The sequence below is a fragment of the Caretta caretta genome, chromosome 8 (assembly GCF_965140235.1).
Source record: "Caretta caretta isolate rCarCar2 chromosome 8, rCarCar1.hap1, whole genome shotgun sequence".
Taxonomy (NCBI): Eukaryota; Metazoa; Chordata; order Testudines; family Cheloniidae; genus Caretta; species Caretta caretta.
Window position 1 is genome coordinate 55,511,357 of NC_134213.1, and position 6,924 is coordinate 55,518,280.

General features: G+C 48.0%; 1 long non-coding RNA gene across 1 annotated transcript; it reads left to right on the top strand.

Annotated features, from left to right (window-relative positions):
- The first annotated feature begins 29 nt into the window (after window positions 1–29).
- On the top strand, window positions 30–1,923 carry LOC142073003 (uncharacterized). The gene is made up of 2 exons (XR_012669655.1): window positions 30–118; window positions 1,679–1,923. It is a non-coding gene; the product is annotated as an uncharacterized LOC142073003 (long non-coding RNA).
- Window positions 1,924–6,924: the final 5,001 nt, after the last annotated feature.

Below are 6,924 nucleotides of genomic sequence, written 5' to 3' on the forward strand. Positions count from 1 at the left end.
TCTGTGTTTCCTCTGGCCCTGGAGCCAGCAGTGTCGCAAACCAAACAGGAAGTGTCTCCACTGCTAGTTGCTGAAACAGCCCTGCTGAGATGGGGAAGTACAGCAGATGCTGGCCAAGGTAAATTATTTTTCTTAACACATTCTTGATGTGTCACTCTAAATCCTCTCCCACTGCTGCCCCTCACTTCTTTAGACTTTGATTTCCAGGGAACTTCATCTGAAATCATGTGGGCCCGTCAGATGGACGTTTGTGACTGGGGGAGTGCGCTTGTCATGTGAGTCTGTCAGTGAGCTCGTGACTGCGTCACAGAGCCCTGACAATGCATCCTGGAGGAATCAGGGCCTCAGGACTGCTCACTGCAGTGCCAGGATCCCCCTTGAAAGGTAGCCTGCAATGTCTCCACCACTTTCCCAGGGCAATTCCTAGCAACAGCCTGGTGCTGATTGCATCATCTTCTCTGCCCTCCAGGGTTGGGAAGGGGAAGTGCAGCCCCTGTAGCTGGCTCAGAAGTGACTTAAAACAGTGCTGAAATGCTGCGGTGTGTTTGCAGCAGTCCTGGGACAAGGCCTGTGGGTGTGGCTTTGGCTGAACTGAGCCAGCCTGCAACGGCTTCTCCCCAGACATTAAAATTCTAAAACTCCTGAGATTGTCCTGCTTTAACTCCGTTTTTTTCACATTATCACTCCCCTGAAGAACCCGCTCCAACCACTGCCTTTTGACTGCACCAGAAGCTGACACTATCAGCCATGCAATTACTACAGTCCCATGACTCCACCTCTCCTTTGTCCTGTGCTTCAAGTGCACTTGTCTTGTCGAGAGCAGGACAGACGGGATCTTTCCAGAGCTTTGCTCAACCTCATATGACTTCTTTTTACATGGGAAGAACTGTTTCGTCTCCCTTTTTCTGTGCATTGCCTTCTTCCTGGCTCAGGTACTAGTGGAACGCTGACAGACCCTGGTCGGCGGCAGGCAGGATCGAACCAGGGATCTCTGGAGCTTAAAGCGTGAACCTCTACCGCATGAGCTAAAAGCCAACTGCCTATTAGCTAAGGTTGTAGGGCAGACTCATTTTCTCTCTCTCGCTCTGAGTGGGCTTGGTGTGACTAGATGGGGCAGAACACCACACCCAGGAGGGGTGTGGGTTACACTAGCTCTGTCTGGGCCTACAGGTTTCCTCACAAGACAAGAAAGGCAAGGCAGCAGATTGGCAGAGGATTTCGGTCTTCAGAGTCTGTGAATTTGGCCCCTTTCACCAGCACTAAATTGACCGGAAGGGAGACGGTAAAGACCAGAGCATTAGCCTAGGAGTCAAGTGGCTGCATTCTGTTCCCAGCTCTGCTGGTTACTTTCCTTGGTTACTGTACCTCTGTGCCTCAGTTTCCCCATCTGTAAAATAGGGATATTTATCTTTACCTTTCTTTCTAAAGTATTGTCAGATCAGGGGATACAGAAGAGCAACATGTTGTTTTTAAAGCTCCAGCTCCTTGGCTACAGCCTAAGTAACTCTTATGTAGCCGTGGATAATCCTGTTGGAAATTCTTTTGTCTGATATCTGCTTTTGAGAGTGGGTGGCGGGAGGAAATCTGTACTCCTGAGAAGCAATGACTCATTTTCAATCAGAAACACAATACAAAGCATCTCCAACCTGCCAGCTCATGCTTGCTCTCTCTCTCTCAGGTTACAAGCTGAGCCCCTGTCAGCCTCTACTCAGGCACAGCCTGCTCTGGTGGGATCGCTATAGCAACCCTGAGCAACACAGAGGGGACTGTGATCTTCTTGTGCCTCAGGAAAGGGGAAGTGAAGTCTGCGAGCAAGTGAAGTGACCTGGAAGGAAAGGGATGGGAAAACAAACTCTTTAAGTATGGAAACCCTCCTCTGCGGGGCCTGTTGGTATCTTTTGTACAAGAGTAATTTAAAACTCACGGATGTTTCTTGTTTGTTATTTCATGGAGCGTTTCACATTGGATTACAGATCCCCAAAGGGCACTGCATTGGTACAGTATTTGGGAGCCCTCGGTTCTACTCCTGGCGCTGTCACTGTCTTGCTCTGTGACACTGGCCAAGTCACTTCACCTCTCTGTTCTGTCCCTCAGCTTTCCCTTCCAGTCTTTGTCCATCCTGTCTATATAGGTGGTAAGCTCTGCTAATGCTTGGGGTGCTGATCTCAGTTGGAGCTTCTAAGTGCTACTGTAATATAAATAAACTTTTCCAAAGGGCGAGCGCTACTACAAACAGACGGTTGATTGCAATGGACCAGGAGCTTTATCCGTGTGAGCGGTAGCTTTCTTATGCAATAACAACTGAAAGAAAGGTGAGAGCCTCTGAAAGGTACATACGCTCTGCGATGCACACAGCAACCTTCATTCTAGTCTATTAATTTTTCCTCTATTAAAATAGAAACTAAGCAACCAATGAACCCAAGCTGGTATGAGTGCCAGAGCTGGAATCGCTTCCTCTTGGCACCTTCTCAACCTGATTAATATCGTATAATCTTTTTCATTCTCCTTCATGGTAAATTTCAAGGAGACCAAGCAATTCAGTATGGTAGCATTTTGCCCCTGGGGTTCTTAGAATACAGTACAAACATTGAGCTTTGCGGCACCCTGGTGAGAAAGCTAAGACTATATAGGGCCTACTGAAATGCAGCCGCTTCTGGGGATAGAATGTGGCAGCTGCTTTAAGTATACACAGCAGCAATACACAATAGCTGATTATTATTAACTCTCAGACTGGTAAAAGGGGAAGGATGTAGAGCCATGGAAACTGAAAACTTCTGCGAAGTGCTCTGTGTGCAGTGAGTTTTATTTACTCTAGATGATCATAAAAGGATAGGACTGGAAGGGACCTTGAGAGGACTTTTAGTCCAATTCCCTGCACTTGTGGCAGGACTACATAATAACTAGACCATTCCTGACATGCAGGTGCTTGTCTAACTTGATGCAAATGGTGGCCATTACTGGAGCAGAGAACAAGGAGGGGAGAAGCATGGTGACTGCTTTGCTGCATGATGGGGGGATTCAAAGTCCACTCCTCTCTGGGGGAATCTGTCCTTTCCCGTCACCCCAGAGCAGAGACTGTGCTGCTGGATTCCTGGGTTGCCTCCAGGATGGACAGAGCAGTGAAAGGTGCACACAGCTGCTTCATTGTTACAGCCACCAACTTTCACCGTGCAGACCCTTTTGTGAAGGTTGCTGCCAAGGTCCAAAGGCTGGGTATTAAGAATAGACTGGATTGGCCTGTGTCAAGGTTCCTCCCCCACTCTGAACTCTAGGGTACAGATGTGGGGACCTGCATGAAAAACCTCCTAAGCTTATCTTTACCAGCTTAGGTCAAAACTTCCCCAAGGTACAAAATATTCCACCCTTTGTCCTTGGATTGGCCGCTACCACCAAACTAATACTGGTTACTGGGGAAGAGCTGTTTGGACACGTCTTTCCCCCCCAAAATGCTTCCCAAAACCTTGCACCCCACTTCCTGGACAAGGTTTGGTAAAAAGCCTCACCAATTTGCCTAGGTGACTACAGACCCAGACCCTTGGATCTTAAGAACAATGAACAATCCTCCCAACACTTGCACCCCCCCTTTCCTGGGAAATGTTGGATAAAAAGCCTCATCAATTTGCATAGGTGACCACAGACCCAAACCCTTGGATCTGAGAACAATGAAAAAGCATTCAGTTTTCTTACAAGAAGACTTTTAATAAAAATAGAAGTAAATAGAAATAAAGAAATCCCCCCTGTAAAATCAGGATGGTAGATACCTTACAGGGTAATTAGTTTCAAAAACATGGAGAACCCCTCTAGGCAAAACCTTAAGTTACAAAAAAGATACACAGACAGAAATAGTTATTCTATTCAGTACAGTTCTTTTCTCAGCCATTTAAAGAGATCATAATCTAACACCTACCTAGCTAGATTACTTACTATAAGTTCTAAGACTCCATTCCTGGTCTATCCCCAGCAAAGACAGAATATAGACAGACACACAGACCCTTTGTTTCTCTCCCTCCTCCCAGCTTTTGAAAGTATCTTGTCTCCTCATTGGTCATTTTGGTCAGGTGCCAGCGAGGTTACCTTTAGCTTCTTAACCCTTTACAGGTGAGAGGCGCTTTCCCCTGGCCAGGAGGGATTTCAAAGGGGTTTACCCTTCCCTTTATATTTATGACAGCCTGATTCAGAATCTTCACCAATCGCAGCCCAGCCCTTGATCTACAACAGAAGCTTTCAATGTCTGGACTGATTTGGAGAGGTGATTTTGTGCTCCCTCCCCTCCCTCCACAGGCCGAATTCTGCAGTGGCTCACCCAGGGCTACCCTGCTGAAGCCAATGAGATCTCATGTGACAAAGGGCAGTGTAGAATTTAGCCCTGTCCATTCAGCTGGGGATTGTAGGGCCCAACAGGGAGGCAGACGTGCCCCACTTGTAGTTAGTGAAGTTGTAAGGGGATTTGGGGGATGGAGTAGAATGGGGAAGGGGCAGGTGGGAAGGGTGTTCAGGGAGACTGGTGTGAGGCGATAGAAGGAGTGGGCTGGTTTGTTGGGGGGAGAGATCAGAATGGAAATCTGTGGGGTGGCACTTCCTAGAGGATCCCCGTAGTGAGGTGGCATGATTGCCTTGCTTATGAACATGAGAGACTAATGCAGGGTGTATACTTTGCACATTAATCCCCTTCTCTGTGTAAGGGCCCAGTCAAATGCCAGACTCTACGGCTAAAACCACCTCCAGGTAACCCTGATTCTATAATACTAATACCCCCCTTCTGTAATAATACGAGGAGCATGAGAGGAGAGTCCAAGAACAATGCAAGCACCCTGGGAGCAGGTGACTCAGTGGGACTGGGGGCGAGGCCTTCCAGCTGTGCAGCAATGCATGCTTCTTTAGGAGCTCAGTTATTATTGACAAGATGTGCTGATTAATAGCTCACAAAGCACCCTTTGTACCAAAGCACTGGGCAAACTCCATACCACCTTCACCCCCAAACCTACTCCACTGCCTTTCTGTGATCTGAATGAGCTCCCTATTTTACTTTCCTTGACTCCTCCCAGCCAAATGGACTTGTAGAATTGTTGCTCTACAGCACTGCTGAAATATAGGCACCTCTCAGATGGGAAGAAAACCAATCAGAGCAAAGTGCAGGGGGAAGGGAGAATTTTGTCTGGAACACCTGGACTAATAACACTATTCTCAACAAGAACAATTAGCTCTTCAGTGTCTACGCAGAGGAGACAGGACATTCGTTTCTAAGGTTGCATCTGAAACATACATACACAGTAAATGGCATGAAACACAATTTATCTACTACAGAAACAGGAAGGGCTGAGATCAGTGTGCCTTCTTCTTTGAAAACATCCTCTCTGCTTTCAGGCCAATTGCTGCTGGCCAGGATACCTATAAATTAGGTGAGCGATGGATCCTGTGTGAGAGATTGTTGACGGATTGTCTGCCTCAACAGGTGAATCATTTTCTGCATTAGCCCTTAGTATCAGGGAACCACAGCTCCAAGGCCTTTCCCAGGTTCCCTGCGGTACGTATTGCTTCATCTGCGATGGAGTGGGGCAAATTCACCAGAATCCTGTTTCCTCGCTTTAGTGAGAGGTTGATTACAACAGGACGAAGCTGTGCCTGGCTGTTACTGCTGTGCATGAAGGCAAAGGGTTAGGCCTCAGACTGGGCCCTCTGCCTCCGCATAATGAATTACAGCAGAAAATGGCTTGTGATCTCAGAGGTGCAGCAGGCTGTGGGTGGGAGCGGGATGTGCCTGAATCAGGATGTGTTATGGACTTTGAAGATTGCATCCTAGACACTCACCCACTCCCCTGAATCACACACTATGGCTGCAAGCAGTGAGGGGCCAGCTGTGCTGGCTCCTGTTCAGACACTGGCAGGGGGACGAGGCCTCCTTTGGTTGCTCTGGAGTTTTTAAAGCAAAACTTTAATGTGGGTGATATGACATTCTGCTCTCAGTAGTAGCTATGTAGGCTGCCTGAGCACTCAGGGCCCAACAGTGTGTCCGGCTCCTGGGATCTTCAGTGCCTCACTGCTGTGCTGCTACGCTCTCCTGGCACTGCCGTTCCCCTGTTGGTAAATGTCAGGGTCACCTTCCCAGCCATGTTCAAGGTCCTTTGAGATTCTTTGTCAGTTCTTGGACCTCATCTGTCCCTGAATTGATAGAGAAACCTCCAGTTGGTGGAGGAGTTAGTCATTGGCTGTTACAAAGGATAGCAAAGCAGTGTTCTGTGCTCAGCCATTGCAGAAGTGGGATGGGAAGTAGATAAGGGGCAGTTTCTACACACTAAGGCCAATGGGAGCAGGGTGGGACGTGCGCCTGCCACAGTCTGCAGTGGGGCTGGTGCCATGCAATCTAGGCAGCACCAAGGCTCCATGCCATAGGTGTGTCCCAGAAGAGCGCCACAAACATCAACCACGATCGGAGCTGCTCACAATACACTGGATGTTTCAAGGGAAGTGTAAAAAGGCATTGAGGCAACTTTCAGAAACCAAAACTATTTTGGCTTTCAGTTTTTTTCATCCCTGTTCCCTTTTCTTGCCCTGTTTCCCCTCCCTCCCGCCTTTTAGTTTTTCTCAATCTCCTTGGAAAAAGTGCATCTGACAGCCCTCCTCGCCTATGCTGCCTACATCCAGTGAATCAGCTCCCACCCCAGCAGTTATAATTACTAGCCCTTTGTGCCTCCTCACTACTTCCTGTCTCTGTCACTTTCTCACTGTAACAGCTTACGTTGTTGTAACTGCTGTGTTAGAGAAGTTCCTGATGGGCACACGTCAGCCAGTTAAAATCTGCACCACCTGGGAGGAAAGATGAGCCCCAAAATCAAAATGTTCATGTCTCCCGTTACAAAGTGTGCATCTTGTTCATGTTACAGTGAACTCAGTGCTTGTGAAAGGTGCCGTGTGGACAGCCTGGAG